The 19,449-nt window shown below is 37.2% G+C and overlaps 1 protein-coding gene across 9 annotated transcripts in view; it reads right to left on the bottom strand.

Moving 5' to 3' along the window:
* The window catches only part of Agbl4 (ATP/GTP binding protein-like 4), a 1,266,676-nt gene that overhangs the window by 504,609 nt on the left and 742,618 nt on the right, over positions 1–19,449 (bottom strand). The window lies entirely within an intron of this gene.

The raw sequence follows: 19,449 nt of genomic DNA, 5'->3' as shown, positions 1-19,449 counted from the left end.
GAGTTAAATTCACAGAGTATCCTCTATGCGTGTGCATAAACCACATATCTGCTTTCTTTTAGTCACCTATTGATATCTTACAAAAAATCTGTGATATATAACACTAGTATTATAGAATACACTGAAACCTCTATTACTTAGAAAGTTGTGCTAAGAAATGGCATTGTAGACGACCCAAGTATGGATACTTTGATCCTTTTTAGAAGGGAAACAAAATACCATGGAAGGAGTTACAGAGACAAAGTTTGGATCAGAGACTGAAGGAATGACCATCCAGAAACTGCTCCACCTGGGGATCCATCCCATAAACAACCACCAAACCCAGACACTATCGCAGATGCCAACAAGAGCTTGCTGGCAGGAGCCTGATATAGCTGTCTCCTGAGAGGCTCTGCCAGTGTCTGACCAATACAGAAGTGGATGCTCACAGTCATCCATTAGACAGAGCACAGGGTCCCCAATGAAGGAGCTAGAGAAAGTACCCAAGGAGCTGAATGGGTTTGCAGCCCCCGAGGAACAACAACAATATGAACTTACCAGTAACCCCAGAGTAACCTGGGACTAAACCACCAATCAAAGAAAACACATGGAGGGACTCATGGTCTTGTTGTATATGTAGCAGAGGATGTCCTAGTCGGTTATCAATGGGAAGAGAGGCCCTTGGTCCTGTGAAGATTCTATGCCTCAGTATAGTGAATGCCTGGGCCAGGAAGCAGGAGTGGGTGGGTTGGGGAGCAGGGGGAACAGGGGGAACAGCTGGAGGGGGGAGAGGATAGGGGATTTTTCGAGGGGAAACTAGGAAAGGGGATAACATTTGAAGTGTAAATAAAGAAAATATCTAATAAAAAAAGAAATGGCAATGTAGAAGGAGAAAATTAAGCATGTATGTAGAAATTTCTCTGCTTTTAGTTTATGGTATATTGGGAAGACAGACATTAATAAAAACATGTAATTTAAAAATTGAACAGTGATAAGAGATGAGGTATTTGTGACAAAGTATAATGTAAATGAGAACCTGGCACAAAAGTCTGATTATGATGGGGGACAAGAATGCAGAAAAACAACCCAAAAGTGCAAACCCAATATGCAAGTAAAACAGGAAATCATTTGCATGTTTAGATTTTGGTAGAATTTCAATGATCAAATGTGCATTTGATTTACTAAGAAGTTTAAAATTTTATAAAATTTGTTCAGACAGGAATACATAATATAAGGAGATACAATGGATTAGAAGACAGCATGGATTCAAGGAATAAAATAATTATTTTGGCCACAGAGATTCAAATGAAAATTATAAAGTATTTTTTGGTAACTGCAAGTTTTGTATAAAATGGAGTCTTTATCAGTGAATTTTATGTATAGTGGCATTATCTCATATCATATACATATATATATATATATATATATATATATATATATATATATATACACACACATATATATACATATATATATATGTGTGTATGTGTGTGTAACATTGTAGATTATTAGTTTTAAAGCTGATAAAATAATATGTGTGTTTTTTCTCCATCTATTCAAATGGGCTGAACTTAGCTCTGTCTATCAGACTCTCCCCAGGTAGATTCTAAATATAAATGCAGCAGTGGGCAGCTGTTTCTCTCCAACCCCATCCACGCCTTGCAAAATGCTGAGATGGTGGTTTTGTGCTTTAGCTATTGTTTTCCTCTAATTATGTTCAACTTAAATGGCTATAGGAGCTAAAAATACAGCTGCAGAGAGGAGCTGTGAGAGCATTTAGTAAAGGTTCTAAATGGATGCCTTCCTCAGAATTCACTTTTTAAATTGCCTTGATGCTCAATATGGAAAATTTCCCAATAGGTCCCTAAGCCATTGTCATGCAATGGCTATCCAGACTGCTGTCAGACATAATCCACTGGATGGATCATTTATCCACTGCCTCACAAAGTCATAGGTTCACATGAATGTGGAAATTTTGAACTGTAAAATAAAGTACACCTAAAAAATAGAGAAAGAGAATTGTGAGTTCTACACACTAAGATGTTGTTTTAAGAAAAGGTAGTTACATCAGAGAATGGCTTTGAGGATCAACTTTTTATCCTATATATGAAAATCTAAATTCACAATCAGAAGAGACAATTGATAGACCAAGTGGTAAAACTGATAGTTAATCTTTTCCTGCTTCAACCTCCTCCATGCTGAGATTACAGGCAGGCACAGCAACATCCAGTTCTGATGTAAGTCTTCACCTTCATTAGTAGTCTAAACATATTTCTAGCTTTTCTGAATGTTTTAGCACATCAAGGTTAAAGTGTGAGACCAGGAAAAGAAAATCGAATACAAGTGCACTATATATTTCATCTGCACACTAGAATTCCTAATTACTGAAAGTTTAGAATGTGCTCTTAGAAACAGCATTACTGAAGATGTAAGGAGTTAAAATCATGCCATAGTAGACTGTGGCATCCCTAAACCAACCTGGTGGGGTTCTAATGTACAAAGAAAAGAGGTGCAGAGATCAAGGCATGAGGTGAAGCTTGCAAAAAGAGAGAATCAGAGACATAGACAGAGACAGAGACCAGAGCAACTCAACAAAACCAACTCAGAAGTCAGCAAGAAGCAGGGAAATACACACATAAATACATATGATCTCAGCCTTAATATTTCCTATTTTCTATGCTTCTTCTCAACCAGTTTTTGGCCTCGTATATATATAAATTATCTAAAGCCCATCTGTTTAGACCAGCTTCTCCACATTTCAACTTCCTCTAGGCATCTGAGTTCCCTAGTGGCTGCTAATATTCATTTGAATGCATAGAGTGATGGGAGCTCATTACCTCCCTGGGAAGTATTTAATATTTACACAACTACAGATGTTAGAAAGATGATCATGCTTGAGAGGAAATATGACCCCTTATCATGTCTACATTTTGGTTCTACATCTATTGTCATTGCTGTGAATACACATAGAATAACATGAGTAGGATAGGCTCTCTTGAGCTGCTGGAGAAGTGTTGGCACCTGATTGTGGTGTTAAATTCTTAAGAGTTACTTAGTAATTCTCAGAATTACTAAGAGTTCATAAACGAACAAGCTGTGAAGAACATCTCACATAGAAGATCTAGCATCCTGAGAACATGTAAAGGTATATTTGAGACCTAGTGAGCAGTTCACTTGGAGTGTAAGGTGAAATAGAGAGAAGGAGTACAGAATGAGACTGTAGAGTTAAACAGGAGCCAGACAACCATGGCACAAAGCAAGGAGTTAGTAAAGAGCTTTAAAAGAGAGTGACAAACAAACAAACAAAAAAGCAAATAACTTCTGTCATTACTGCTGTTGTTGTGTATGTGTGTGTATTTTAAATAAATATGATTAGTTATATAGATGCTGTTTTAGAATGTTAAATACCCAATGAGAAATTCCTGAGACTGAAATAACTCAATGTAATAACAAATTTTAACTATTCTCCTTCATATTTCTACAAAGGCCAAATAATTCTAATACTTACAAAAACCTACACTACCACTTCTGTTGTCATCTAGATAAATTATCCCAATTATGCATAAAAGATGATGCAAATAGCAGCCTCCTAGAGGGCTTAGGAGAGGAGGCTAAGAACAGTCTGTTCTGTCAGACTTTGACTTGGCAGGGGCTTCCAGGTTTACAGCTGCTACCAGGGAGAGAAGGACAAGCAGGTTCTAGGGGGCTACTCAGCATGTGCAAAGACACTGGTAGGGCTTTACTGACAGGCATCCTGCCGGGGACATCTGGACTTTGCTTAATTTTTAGTTAAACAAAATTATTGTGCCATGAAACAAAGCAAAATTGTGGTTGGGGCATGCTATGTTTCTGTCAAGTAAGAAATAGTGGAAGTGTAGGAAGCATGTAGTAATTTCCCAAGTGCATCCATTCATTTATTCATTCAATTAGAAATCAGGAAATAAGCCTGTTAGAATGTAGGTGTTGGTTATGGCTCAGCCGTTTATTAATTGTCAGTCTCTGGGCAAATAAATTAGTTTCATTGTCCTAATTTTTAAATTATTTTAAGTAAAGGAATAATAACACCTATACTTTTAAGGGTAGAGGAAAAAGATGTCTGGTTGAAAAGATATTAAGTGAATAGAAGCAAGCAGAGCTAATGTTGCTAACCACCTAAGTGGGGAAGGAGAAAGAGGAGGATAAAGAAATAACCACAGATTTCTGCTCTAAAGCCAGCTTTAAAAGCAAGAACCACAGGAAAGAAGGACTAATGACTTTATAGTGGGCTAGGCAAGCCAAAAGAGATCATTCAAAAACTGCTGGGGGACTCTCAAATTTGGGTCATTGAAGGAAAGAACACAAAACAAGATAGTGGTAAAATTTGTTCTGGGAGGCTGTAAGAATTCCCCAAGACCTCGAGGAAGGGTGATGCAGTCATGGTAGACAGTAGATGAGGAGACAGATAGTCCAACTAGGTTTCATGAGATCAGCCTTTAAACTGTTAGGATATGTAAAGATTTACAGTTGGAAAGTCACTTGAACAACATCACAAAATGAAGGAAAGGAAAGCCTTGAGCTGCAAACATAACTCTCTTTCTGACATACTGATTTCTATCCTCTACAAGGAAGGTCTTCCGAACATTTTAGTCTACCCATTGCATAACAAGCCAAAGTTAGTATGTTTTTATCTTAAAAAAGGAAGTCTGGGAAGCTGTAGGAGAAACATAAGCTCAATGAAAGCCTAGGCTACATGCAGAGATGTTGCTTTAAAAACAATCTATACCGTGCCTCAGTTTTCTCACCACTATCATTTCCCTTCTTAAAGACTAATCATGAACGTGGAACCTAAGAAGAGATGAAGTAAGAAACTTCTTTAATTTTGCTTAGGCTAACATTTCCAAATACTTCCATAACATATTATACCACATCTCCAATACTCCTTTAAGTACAGCTTGGGGAACAACAAATAATCTGATACTGAGATATAAAACTCATGACCTGGCTCAGGAGTGGAAGGATGAGTAAGAAATGGTATCTGATGTTAAAGAATGAGCAGGAGCCAGTCAGAAGGTGATAGTGAGTGCCTCATGAGCTCTGTGGAAGAAGGCCATAGAAATGTGAGATACAATGGTATATGCAGTGTTCCAGAAGATAAGGTGAGTATGAGAGGTTAGAAGGAAATGAATGCAAAGATGTAATAGGAAGTTTCCACTGGGATGAGTGTATAATGCAATGATAAATAATTTTGAATGATTTCTCATTTGGGTTGAAACAGAATAAGGGAGTTTAGACTTGTTCCTTTATATTCAACAACAGTACTCCATAAACAAAACAAAGAAACAAAACCAGAAGAAATTAATGAAAAACTGTTGTGTAGTCCTCTGAGAGGCTCTACCAGCAAATGATTGAGACAAATACAGATCCTTATAGACAACCATTGGATTGAGGTCAGGGACCAATATGGAAGAGCTAGTGGAAAGATTGAAGGGGCTGAGGGGGATTGCAACCCCATAGGAAGAACAACTGTGTCAACTAACCAGATCTCAAGAGCTCCCAGACTAAGACAAAAAAAAAAACAACAACAAAAACAAAAAAACAAAACAAACAAACAAACAAACAAAAAATGAGGAACATACACTGGCTAGTTCTTGGCCCCAGGCATTGTGTAGCAGAGGATTGACTTGTATGGCCTCAGTGGGAGAGGATGCACTTAATCCAGTGGAAACTTGATGTACCATGAAAGAGGAATGATGGTGCGGGTGAGGTGTGTGTGGGGTGTGTGGTGGGTGGGTGAGTACCCTCTCAGAGGTGGGGGGAGGTAGATAGGATGAAGAACTTGGAGAGGGGGTCTTGTAAGGGTAGCAACTTTCTGGATGTAAGTAAAATAATTTAATAAAAATATTATAAGGCATAAGACAATGAGTATCAGTGAACGCTATAAGACATAAACTAATAGGTTGAGTCCTAAGAGTTCCCTAGCTGATGTCAGAATAGTTTCCAGTGTGGTACATGGATAGAGAAATACAAGCAGAAATGAATCTACTCTCCAAATAAAGATGGGCTGGAAGTATAGACAGACACTCAGCTGGACTTTGCAATTCAGAGAACAGGGAAGGACAGAGCAACTAAGAAGAAATGAATTTTTTTTCCAATAATTCTCTATAAAAGTTAAGCAGAGCATCAGTTAGCTCTTAAACATGAGCAAACTTCCTAGGGTTCAGGGAAACCCTGATGAAATACAGAAGATAGTGCTTAGTAAACAGTCCATATTCCAATAGTTCAACTGGAAACCCCTCAATTCATAGGCTTTGTGAAGGAAGCACTCAGAAGGGACTTCTTGCCTCGGTAGAAGTGAAAATTCAGTCTAAGAACATATTGTTGTTTCACCCAATAAATTTAAATGCAGAACTTGAAGTCTGAAACTGCTTTCAGGTCACACAGCTGTATCTCAGAACAAAAGTTTAAGAATATTGTGAGTAAAGATATGCCCATTACCCAACAGTATAGAGTTAAGCTACCCAATAAGTGACTGTGTATCTTTAAAAATACCATGCCACACAAAGAAGCAAGAAAACATTTCTCATTACAATGTAAGAAGTCCTTTAAAAACAAAATTCATACTGGCCCAGATAACAAAATTATCAGAAACCTTCATTACAACAGTTATTTCTGGATTTACTGTGTTTTGAAAGATGCAAACACACACACACACACACACACACACACACACACACACACACATTTCACAATCAAACTTTCAGAGAACACTAGAATATATGGAAGTATGAAATCAATACAAATATTGAATGGAAACAACATTACAGATGAAAAGACCAGTACAATTGAAAACATGGTAATGTGGCCATAAACATTGTTAGGAAAGAAATACAGAAAGGAAAATTAGCCTACCTATAGGGCATTTGTGGGACAAAAGATAGCTAGAATGATTATAATTTAGAGACTGGAGTCTCTAAAAGAATGTTGGAGCTAGCAAGAAAAGAATGTGCAAAGAAAAATTAGGTGTAATTTTTTTCATTTGGAAAAAATCTATAAACTTGCTTATCCAAGAAATTCAATAGCCCCTAAGCACAGGAAACATAGAGACAACTATATTTATGCATATCATACTCACATTTTTTAGACTAAATTTTTTTTTTTTTTAGTCACACTCATAGAGTCATTCCACATAGAAGTAGTAAAGGAAACACTTTGGGTATAAGAAATGCACATTGGGTAGGAGGGTGGAAATGTGCATCTACCACATCAATGTTATGAGCATCAAAAATTTAAGATTCTTGTTATTTAACTATATAGAAAATTGTAAGGATATATCTTACTATTTAAATAACCTTCAGAGTTTTACAGCATTCAAACAAAAAATAACAATGTAATATAGGATTTACAAGACGTGTGAAAGTTCCATTTATAACAATAATAGCATACAGGTTAGGAGGGGAGGATAGGGAAGTGCATTACTGTGAGATTCATATGCTGTACATGAGGTACTATAACACCATTGGAAATGAGATTGTGATATAGAAACATAATTTATGACATAAATATGTTCCAAAGAAATGTTACAATGAGCTATAGCTGATAAACTAACAAAAGAAACAAAATAAAAACCTCAAATTAACTGAGAGAAACATTCTTCATGCTGCACGTGGTTGTCCATGCCTGAAATTGTAGAATTCGAGAGGTTTTGGAATGAGGATTTTCAGTTTGAAGTCAAACTATTTTACTTAGTGTGATCCTGTCTCAAAACAAGCAAAGAAAGACACCAACCAAAGCAAATGTAAAATAAACAACAAACTGGTAAATTTAAATGTAGTCAAATCAATAATCATATTAAACGTTACCAGTATAAGTACTGCAATGAAAAAGAGATACCTAGATCAGTTACCTTAACACGTAATGATATAAATGTATTAAAAGTGAAGTTCTGGGAAAGACATGTCATTTTGACACGGTAAGTAAATAAGTTGGGGTATTTATGCTAATTCAGACTCCATAGACTCAGGGCACAGAATAGGGTAAAAGAAGATGACTGCACACAGGCAAAGGACTGGTTCAACAGAAATACTGATGCCTCTAAACTATCACCTTTTCTACAAAGGTGATCCAGAGGATAAAACTCCCACATCTGAAGGCTATAGGCATATACCTAAAATTGAGCCTCTTCTATAAGAAAAAAAAAAAGAAGAAGAAGAAGAAGAAGAAGAAGAAGAAGAAGAAGAAGAGAGAGAATAGAATAGAAAAAGAAAATAAGAGAAGAATAGAAAAGAAAAAAGAAGGGGGAGGGTAGGGGAGGGGAGGGGAGGAAGAGGAAGAGGAAGAGGAAGAGGAAGAGGAAGAGGAAGAGGAAGAGGAAGAGGAAGAGGAAGAGGAGAGGAGAGGAGAGGAGAGGAGAGGAGAGAAGAGAAGAGAAGAGAAGAGAAGAGAAGAGAAGAGAAGAGAAGAGAAGAGAAGAGAAGAGAAGAGAAGAGAAGAGAGAAATAAACAAACCTGACGGTTAGGGACTTCTTAATCACTTATGAGGTTTAGTGGATAAAGGGATGGATACCTTTTCCACTCTGGTAACCAAAAGCTAATGCCTCTGTTTCTGCTATCTTCACCAAATTGGGAATATTTACAGGTGGAGACTGCATAACTTTTCTTCAAAATTCACTGTTTAACATGATGCCTGACACATAAAAAGTCCTTTGGGCACCTGTGTTGACTTCAAGTCTGTATAAAAAGACTAGGAAAGGTCAGCTTACTACTTTGGCAAGAGGAGGTTTCAAAGACCATTGGATTAGGAGCATAGTATGAGCCACCCATCTTCACAGGCAATATTATAACTTTACTCCCAACCACTGGACAATATTGGCTGGGATAAATGGTATAGCACACACTTTTCCTTGCTCTTCAACATCTCAGTGAAGTGTGAGAAAAGAAAGAAAAAAATTATTAGAAGCCCACATAAGTCTTCACAGATACACTTTCAGGCACAGCACTGTGCAGGTAGAGAGGTGGAGACATCTATATCTCATTATTGCTGGCTTCACTTGCCTAAGAGACCAGCATAGAAATGAGCATCCCTTAAAAAAAATAGCTTGAGGGCAGTGATTTTTGCCTTTCAGCTTGCTAAAAGACAGAATCCATTCATTTCCAGGCTAAAAGGGGGACAGGTGTATTATTTAGCCTCTGAAATTTCACCGCTATAAACAACATTTTAAAAATCACCCTGCTCAACTTTTTGTCAGAAAGTTGTGACTCAGAGGTAGAGGCTCATTCATGGGCCTAGTAGCTTTCTTTTATCATGAGAAATTCTGCAAAGTTTGGGGGGTTCATTGATGTCTACCTGGTCCATTCATGGATATGTCCTTCAAGGCCTGTCAGTTTTCTCCTAATTCACTTCTCCACCCTTATTTTCTGCCCACTTCAGGATTCTATTCTAGGTGCAATGTGCATCATCCTATGGTTCCTGTAAAGCCACATATACTTTTACATGTCTTTGTCCTTGTGCCATTTGTACTTCCTAAATGGCATTCCCTACCTTTAATGGCCTGGAAATTTCCCACTCATCCTTCAAAGCCACATTCACATGAAATTTTTTCTCTGAAAGCTCTCAGGTGTTCTAAGACACAAGTACTTTCTCCCAGTACCATTTGCCTTGTACTTAGTACTTAATACCATGACCCAAAGTATCATGAACTTCTCACATATGTCTGTCTTAGCAGTAACCTATATTATCGAGAATTGCCATACTCATACATATTAATACATACACATCCACAGGCATACTGTTATACTGCTTGAAAGTATTATCTATAATTTTAGTTTAGCAGGCTATATGAAAGGCAAATGTCTTACTTAGGAAGCTATTGATGTGGTTATATAGTGAGTGCCCACAATGCCACTATATTAAGAACCCATATGTTTTTATCAAGTTAAATAATTGAGTCATAAACATATATTTATACCATAAACATTAAGATATATGGGAATATATACCTTATTTATCTAAAATACATTTTATGAATTGTAAGTTTTTAGTCTATAATTTATATATTGATTCATTCAGATACTAATAGAAAATGAAGAATTTACTACAGAAACCTGCTCAAATAGTTCTGCAGTATGTGATAGATTTTATATCCAAAATTATGTCAGGTACATATTTACAGAAGCTATGTTCTGTACCATTACCAGGGAAAACTCCTCATGTAAATAAGAAGATTATCTTGATATATATAGCTAAAAGAAAACACCAAATTCAAACATAATTTGTATTACAAACAATGAATATTAAGCCTTGTTCACCTGGATGCTTAGATGGATCTCTCGTAAAGCTAAATTTATGAGCTTTTTAATAATCTTCTGCCTGTGCACCTCTGTGCATCCTCCAGTCTTGGTGAACTGTGCATCATACACAGTCCTACTGCACCTCTTTGCATTTTCTTCCTCTCTTTGTCACTTATTAAAAGCAGATCGAACTTTAAACTCCAAGCTTCACTCCTTTGCCTGAGTATGCTGGTATGTGCCTGTAATTGTACCACTGGGAGACAGAGGAAGGACAATCAAGAGCTCAAATTCAGCATGAGCTATATGAGCACCTATCTGGACAGTAACATAGAAAAAGGAAAAGAAATCCTCCTTAAAACACGAGCTAGTTTCACCTCTCACGATGTCTACTGATTGGTCAGGTAACAACCAGAGCTTCCCTTTGCTACAGCATAAATCAGGTGTGAGCATTGCTCAGATCTTACTTTAAGTATAGCTAAAGACATTCAAGCAGGGATGCAATTGGTTGTCTAGATACACTTACTGGGTGTTTTATTAACTGATGGGTATTATTCTCCATGCTGGGAATACAGAAATGAACAAAAAATGCCATTCTCTAAAGGAACTTCCATTATTGAAGAAAAGATGGTCTTAAATTGGTTAATAACCTAAATGAGATAACTTCAGTTACTGATAGATGGCATGAATAAAATTAAATGGTGTGATGTGAGAGTGAATAGGAAGATGTAATGTATTTTAACTAGAGTGTTCCGAAACATCCACTGAGGAAGACAACTTGATTGAACTCTGAATGATGTAAGTTGACTCGTGAGAAGAACATCAGAGAATGAGCTAGCGGTGCTTGGACGACAAAAATAATGTCTACTACATAATGTTGACTACATCATGACAATGCAATAGAGCTGGGAAGCAGCTGTGAAAAGACCAGGTCCTATAGGCTTAGTCAACATAACAATGAGTTTTCTCCTGAGATTATTTTTAATTAATGTTTTAGTAGCATACAATTTTTTTATTTTTAATCCTAACATTTTATAAGACATACCATTATAGTTTGCTCTTATTTGCCCCTACCAATACTGACCTACAATATGGCTCTTTTTTTTTTTTTGGTCCCTTTACTTTTCCTAAACACTCACAGTTTTAAGTTGCAATAAAAGTCACTATAACTTTCTAAGCAGAGAGTGATACTAGCAGGTTTTGTGTTTTCAGTAAATACAGAGTGGACTCTGTGGTGCAAGAATTCATGATTAGTGAGAAAGTCAAGGGCTACCTGAATAATCCAAAACATAATAACTTGGACTTGAATTATGGATATAGGAGGTAGTGATCTGATTGGAGATATGAATTAGAAACAGACATAGTGAAATCCATTAATAGAGTAGATATGAGATGTGAGAGAAAGAGGAATTAACGATTGCCTCTAGGTTTTTACCTGAGGCTATTTACTGTAATGGAAAAGTCTTGAATTTCTGTTTTGGATGTATTCATTTTGACAAGCCCATTAGACATTGGGATAAAGATGCTGTGTCAGCAATTTGATTGAACTAGTCTAGAGCTGAGAAGCCAAGGTTGAAAATATAGCTATGGAACCCATTAGCATATAGCTGACATTTAAAGCTATGGAACAGATTAGATTTCCCAGATTAGTGTGTAGCTAGAGAAAGGAAGAAGGAAAAATGACTAGAATTATCCACAATGTAAAATAGACTATAGGGACTGAAGAGATAACTCAACTGTTAAGAGGACTGGCTGCTCTTCCAGAGGAACTAGGTTCAATTCACAATGCCCATGTGGGCACTAACAACTGTTTGTAATTCTAGTCCCAGGGGATGTGATGCCTCCCTTTGGCCTCGACTGGCACCAGGCACACATGCAATACAAAGGCATACATGCAGGCAAGATACCCCAAACATTAAAAAAAGTAATAAAATAAAATAACATGTAGACGAATCAATCAAAGGATCTTGAGAGAATTGCCACAGAAGAGAAAGATCAAGGGAGTGTTGTAGTTTGAAAGTCTAAACATGAAAGTACTTAAAAGTAGCTTATAATTTAATCTAGTGAAGGTCTGCCACTGAATCTAATAACACAAAAACAGAGAAGTAACTATTAGAATTGACAGGACATTTGCTTAGTGTCTAGAATGATCTTAAGGCTGTTTAAGAGGAATTCTGGAGAACACAGCCTGACAAAAGCTGACTGAGAAGAGTGAAATCATAAATATGTGGAAAGAAGATGTACTGATAATCCACCGGAGAAGTTATGCTATGAAATGAAGCAGAGACACCAACTATAGCCGGAGGAAAACATAGAGTCAGGTCTCTCTCCAATCTTCCTCTTTTGTCTCTGCATTACAAAGAGTAATAGGGCACACTCTTTGCTTGTTTACATGTAATTCTAGATCATGATGCATTTAATATGTAGGACAGATATATACAAAATGAGATCAAATAAGGTATAAAGTACAGACCTTTGCCTAGGGGAGGAATAAGAACACATCTATAGTCAAACAGAAAAATAGCTTGTGAGAATATGTTGAAACAGACTATTGACACTTGAGGTTATTATTTGGAGTGTGTGATCTGGATACACTGTATGAAATTCTAAAATAATTAATTAAAATATTATATTGGATAAAAATAATAAGAATTGAAAAAACTAGATAAGATCCCCAGCTAAGACAAATTGTCTTCCCAGTTTCTAAAATAGTTCTTAGCATATAATAAGCAGTCTGTCCATGTTTGCTGAGTAAGCTGTCCATACAGAATTGCACAAGATCTTTTTAATTCAGAAGAGAGCTGTGGAGGTACAAAGTTTTAGACTAAAATCCTGGATCTGCCAATTTCCAGTCATATCCCCGATCAAATGATTTAAAGCCACTGAGCCCAAAGAGACTCATACATAAAACAGGGTGAAGTGCTTACCCCAAAGGAATGCTATAAAAATCAATCCTATATTCTATATAAGGCACTCAGCCCAGAGCCTGGCATGCAAGTGCATTGCTAATGGATGCTGCCACCAGTGATGCATGTTGGTACCCTTGCTGTTACTTCTGCCAATGTGGGTTCCCATCACGCTCTTTGGATTGTTTCCACATATAGATTGCAAATACCTATAAGTTAGAAGATTTCCTTTTATGAGCCCTCTTCAGTAGGTTTCACTTTGAAATGACAGAGAATATATTTGCTTTGGTATTCCAAATGAGCAATAAAGCTTTTGGTTGGGTAACAAGATAAGTCATGAAGCTAATAGCTTTCAGACTGAAGCCAAACTATGCCATGTTTATTGACACTGAAAAAAAAAAACAAAACCTGAAATTGCATCAACTGGTATGAGTTTCCCTTTTGACCTGCACCAGAATTCATGGATTGAATGTCTTCCTAATTGTATAAAGACTTCAAGAAGTGAAATGACTTGCTCAGGAACATGGCTTATATGTGTGGGGTTGAGATGTTTGTATACAAATGCTCAGTGACTGACACTATATTCAGCTTTTGCAATCAATGTGTCATGAGAAAAGCCAAAGGAGAATGAGATTGGTAGTAGAAATTAGGACCATATCTGAGCTGTAGCTTGTCCACATGATCTCACGGGGCACAGTGAAGTTTGGTAAAACACCCCAACTTTCTTCTTCCCTATTTCTAGGCATATGGCTAGAGCACTTTCCTAGAGCATTCTCACTTCAGTGAAGCCCAGTCATGTCACTATATTAGTGGAATGCAACTAAATTTGACATGTGCCAGCTGGGGTCCAAGCTTTAAATCAATAGGCTTACTTTCTCTATCCTCTTTCGTCTTACAACCAATTAGACCTTGACAGGATCTAAATTTGACTCTGCAGGTAACACAATACCCTAGTTGAAGGTGATTCAAGACATTGGAAGAAGCACGGGCTGCTAACAACTGTGGGAAGCAGAGCTGGCTGTAGGGAGCAGAGAGATTACTCAATTCAGAACCATTTTGTGAGAAAGAAATGAACTTCATTGTTCCTTAAGTCACTGCATGGATCACTTTCCTTGGCTACTTGTAGTGCATGGGGACAGCATTGTAAGAGAGGGGAGGCACAGGACAGTGTGATGCTAAGAATTTCTAAATAACACCGGGGACAGGTGAGTGCCACAACCTCACAGCAGCAGAATCAGGGCAGATACATGATCTGCTGGACTGAGATAAAGTCCACTTCCTTATAAGGGGGGAACTTCACTCAGAGCCCTTTATTTCAGCAAGGGATGCCTTCAATGACAACGAGTTCTCTGTCAGTACAGGTATGTTAGCAGGAATTGGTTGACCTACTAAAAAGAGTTCTGCTTCCAAGGTTTGGTAAGGCTAGATGACCTTTAAGGTCCCTTCCATCTGAGAGTCTAGACTGCAGAGGAAAACAAATCTCATCTAATTAAGAGCCTCAGAAGAGCAAGGGATGACTCACTGATGTAGAAGCTGGCTGCGTCTCGAGTACAATTGCCCTAATAATCATCATCATCACAGAAGTTCCAACCCCACCCCCACCCTCCATTAAAGTTCTCAGAAATACCTTCAGGCTGCCTTCCAAACAAATGGCCCATTACAGAAACTCAATTTTAATCTGATCTCTCGTTCAGTAATTACATTCTTGGTCAGGGGAACAGGACATTCGCTTAATGAAGGTGATGCAGCAAAGGGTTAGCAGCACAAACATCCAGAAGTGAAGAGAAAGCAGTTACCATGACATGTCTCCATCAGAGCACATTAGGACATGTTGTGTGGCATGAGAAAAGCCCTGACCGGGAAGACGGGAGGCCTGGGTCCTGTTTTGCTCGTGACTGACTCACGTTTTCTTCCTGGGTCACTGCAAACAATTCAAATTTCACAATCCAAATGACTTCCAAAACCCCAAAGGTGATTAAGAGTTCCTGTGCTTAATCTTTCTATGAAGCTTCATATTTTTGGATAAAATGTAATACAATTTTCAAATGCCTTGAATCCATTCTTAAGACTATGTACATTTCTTTCCAGAACCAACAGGGTACATTCTATCCAAATGAACCTTGGTTGCTTTCAGTTGCTTAGAATAGACTGTTTTTCCTGAGCTTTTATATATGGTGCTTCGTGAAAGAGACACTCCTCACCTTTGTTATTTGTCTAGTTATAATTTATTCATCATTTGGACCTCAGCTTCTTTACAGTGTTATTTGAAAATCCTTTACATAGTATTTAATATGTGCTGAATCCTAAGTGCTTTCTAAATATTAATGAATTTGATTGTCCTTAAGCTCTAGTGATAGCAACTATTTTTATTCTTACTTCACAGATGGGATACTAAAGTCCAGAGAACTTCCATGAGTTTTCCAAAGCAGTACAGCAACTGAGTGCTAGAGAAAGGAATCTAACACCAGAGTTCTTGCTCTTAACTCCCATGCTAACGTGAAGTATTAATTCCTCAAAAAGACTTCTATGGCCAGGCCATCTTCCTCCTTCATGTATTCTATTGGATCCACAAGTCATTCTGTTGTTAATAAATATATAATATGATCTTACTAGCTAGCCTGAAATCTCTGGGAGAGTGGGGATTTCATTGTTCCTGTTCATTGCTATACCTAAAACCTCCAATGTACAGTGGAAACTCAGTAAATGGTTTATCATTGAATCAATAAATGCATGACTTGTTATGCACCTGTATGAACTTGGTATGCAAGCTGTATTTTATGTTGTTTACCTTGGTTTTATCACTTTCTCATTCCCTCTTTCTCTCCTCCCTTCCCCATTCTTTCCTTTGCCTTCCTTTTCTCTTTCTTTTATGCAGATGATCAAAAATACAGCCTCATGTTCGTTGAGCACAAGGCCTACTACTGAGTGACATCTTTGGTCCAAAGAATAGGATCTTGAATCTTTATTGCTCTGACTGCTTTATAAATTAGAAAGAATTCTAAGTTTAGATGCATGAATATAAAAAAAAATCACACTTAATCATTTAAACTATTTCAATCTTAGCTGCTCACTTTGTAATAGATGATTTGGCTAGATAGTCTTGCAAAGACTCAGTTCAAGAGCATTTCAGTTATTTATAGCCAATGCATAATATGAGGTTATGGAAAATTTGGGTTATGTTTTCTTAATTAATGATGCTTATTTCTGTCTTGGCCTGGTGCCAAACCCTAACTATACAGTCCATTAAGTACAGAGAATGAACTCCAGACTCTCAAGTATGATTAGTATTTTTAGTTGGGAAGAAACTGAGGGAACTTAGGAGTGATGAAAGATAACTATATAGTGAGATGAAGACACAAAGCACAAAGGCAAGAGTTCTGTGCTGGGCCCTTTCAGCTCTCCAAATGTATCTTTTTGGCTATGTCAATAGATTGGTAAATTCAAATGATGAAATGGATTAAATGGGAAGCACTGTGCATAGATACTGCTTCCTCTTTCAAGTCTTATGCTTGATTCCCAGAGTTTGCAGATCTGTTTTCTTCAAGTGAACTTTCTGTCAAAATGGTCAAAGTCTTTTGTATTTTGCTCTACTACACTATCAGAAGTCAAAAGGAGTGTTAGAAGTTATGCATAATTCAGATGTCTATGGCATCTCAAATACAATTTGAACACTTCAACCAGCAAGTATTTATTTAATCTTTATTTCATGTCACGTTCCTTAAAAGAACTTGAGCAAGACAATGCCTACTGGTCTTAAGTCTTCTCACCTACAGAATGGGGAAATTTAAATGCAAGTGCAGGAAGCTCTCAACAGTCAATCTATCCTCCTGCTGGTGTAGGTATTGGGCAGGGAGGCCTTCATTGAGAGCATCTTTTTCAGGTGCTACATTTTTCAATCACTATACATGGTATCACATTCTACCCAGGCACCCAAATCAGAGAACAGCCCTTTGTGACTCCAAATTTAGTTATCTTTAGAATATACTAGTCCTGCAGCCTGGCCAACGCTAACCCTTTAAAGTCCCCTAATCCCTCACTACTTAGTGTTTTGGTGTTCCCTGTGTATCTACCCAGGTATATAACATTCTCTTCATTTGTCTTCCAATATCAGGCTCTCCTGTCACAAAGACGTTTCTTGAACTTAAGTTTACATGTATCTCTGCTGTATTTAAAATACAATGAAAGATGCCCATTGTCTTCATGATGGATTCAAGCCTCTGGTCTGTGATGTATAAAAATCCTTATAATAAATATATCCTCCAGAGACCCTGATTTGAAATTTGGTTGTAACATCTTGTCACTGCAATCTGGAGTAGGCTAGCAAGGTCCTTCACTCAGTTTTTATCAGATCTGTGTAAGGTGCAGGTAGAGGTTACATTGACTATTGTGGCTAAGATGCTTAGTGTAATTTCTAGAATACAGACAAAAATGCAATAAACAATATTTTTTTATTGATAACCTCAAATCCTATTTAAAATTGTATAAAAAGAAGACAGATTTGGTAACCAGTATGGGCTGGACTATGAGAAATAGATATATAAGTAGCTTTTTTATGTAGCATCAATGGTAGAGGGATCATTAGCACTGATTGAGAAGTAACAGGTGCCTGCTTGGGTACCATTTGGTTTGTATCTTGATGGTCACCTGGGGTTACTGCCATAGGTAATTTGTAGGCCCACTCTGATAGCTGGCTTTTTCTATCCCATGTAGGTTTTGCTAGCTAAAATCTGCAATGATTATCACACAGCTTCTATTCTAGAGGCTGCAATGATGTATTTCTTCTACGTATAAACTAATACAATTGATCCCTTAACCTTCAAATACTTAAACATTCCCTCTACCTGCAAAACAAAGGAAAATTAAAAGAACATTTTTTTCTTTACTATCTAAATCTTGGCAACCTAAAATAGGAGAAAGAGGAAAAGAACATTAAGGTCTCCTTGGTTTCAAGTCTCAACAATGTAATGTGTAATTTTTTCTTGTTGGAATTTCAAGAACTCTTATTATTTAATCTGTTATTTATTCTGTTAAAGTACAGTCTTCCTTAAGAGCAAAAGGATTAATGGTTTCAAATTCTAGCAAGTTGACCTTTATTCTACATTAAAATGCTTATTTGAAACCACTCTGCCAGGGCTCCCATAAGCCATTTGGTATTGAACACTGAAGAAATATAAAGTTTAACTCCCACTCTAGTCAGGAAGCAGGATTTTAGAAATAAAAATAGGCTTTTGTAATATGCATGTATAGGTGCATAGAAGATGTCTTGTGGAGTTTGTGCATAGGCCAGGTAAGGGAAAGCTTGCTTGGATTAGTGTTTCTCTTCTGTACAGCCTTGGACCAAATCCATCATGGACTAAGCAAGGTTATTTTCTACTTACTTTCCTACCACAAAGGCATATCCACTATCCTGTGCTATGGAAAAGAATATTGAAGAGAGTTAATAAATGAATGAGTCAAATAAAGTTGTGCAAGATATGATGGTGTGTGCCTCTAAATGCTAGGAGGAAGTGGAAAGTGGAGGACTGAAAGTTGAGGCCAGCCTTAAGAATACACTGAAACATCACCTCCAAAATAAAACAATTAAGCAAATAGACAATGAAAGCTGTTGAAAGGTTAACTGTGGGGCAAATAGGAAAATAAGAAAGAATACATACTCTGCGTCTTCCTACCATGAATTAAATATACTAGGAGTCTTTATATAGAAATAGCTGTACCCTGTTGGCTCAGTAGGAGAGGATCTTCCTCCTTGAACTTCTTAAGCATCATACACTGACTCTTACAGAGTGGTTCTTTTGTTTGGGTTATCCATGTATGTGCCTTGCCTCCTGCTCTGGCCTGGGACCTGTGAGAGGACACATACCTATTTTCCAAACCACTTCTTTCCCCTGAGGACAGGATGCATATTTAGATAATAGAGAGTTTAAATATTGTGAAAATAGTTGTGTTTTCCTGTCTTTTAACATCTCCAGTTCATCAATCCTTTTAATAACACAGCCCAAGTAGGCTCTATCATCAACTTTGCTACAGAGATCTTCAAGCCAGATGTGGGTGGACATCCATCTCTTACCTTCTCTTCAGGGTTTTGACTTTTCTCTGAGTTTGATAAAATTCCACAGCCTCTGAATTATCTAATGGATTTCTTTTGGTGTGATTTTAAAATATGTGCTAATTGGCACTAACCCAAAAGATTAACATCTTAGTCTCTGAGGTTGGGCACCATTTAATCTCCTTTTTCTAATTCAGAATGATATCCCATTCTTATGTGGGATCCTTCAAATGGAATGATAATGTTTTTGGAAGG

The sequence above is a fragment of the Mus musculus genome, chromosome 4 (assembly GCF_000001635.26).
Source record: "Mus musculus strain C57BL/6J chromosome 4, GRCm38.p6 C57BL/6J".
Lineage (NCBI taxonomy): Eukaryota > Metazoa > Chordata > Mammalia > Rodentia > Muridae > Mus > Mus musculus.
Note: the sequence above shows the minus strand (reverse complement) of the source record. Positions and strands in the feature narration are given on the sequence as shown.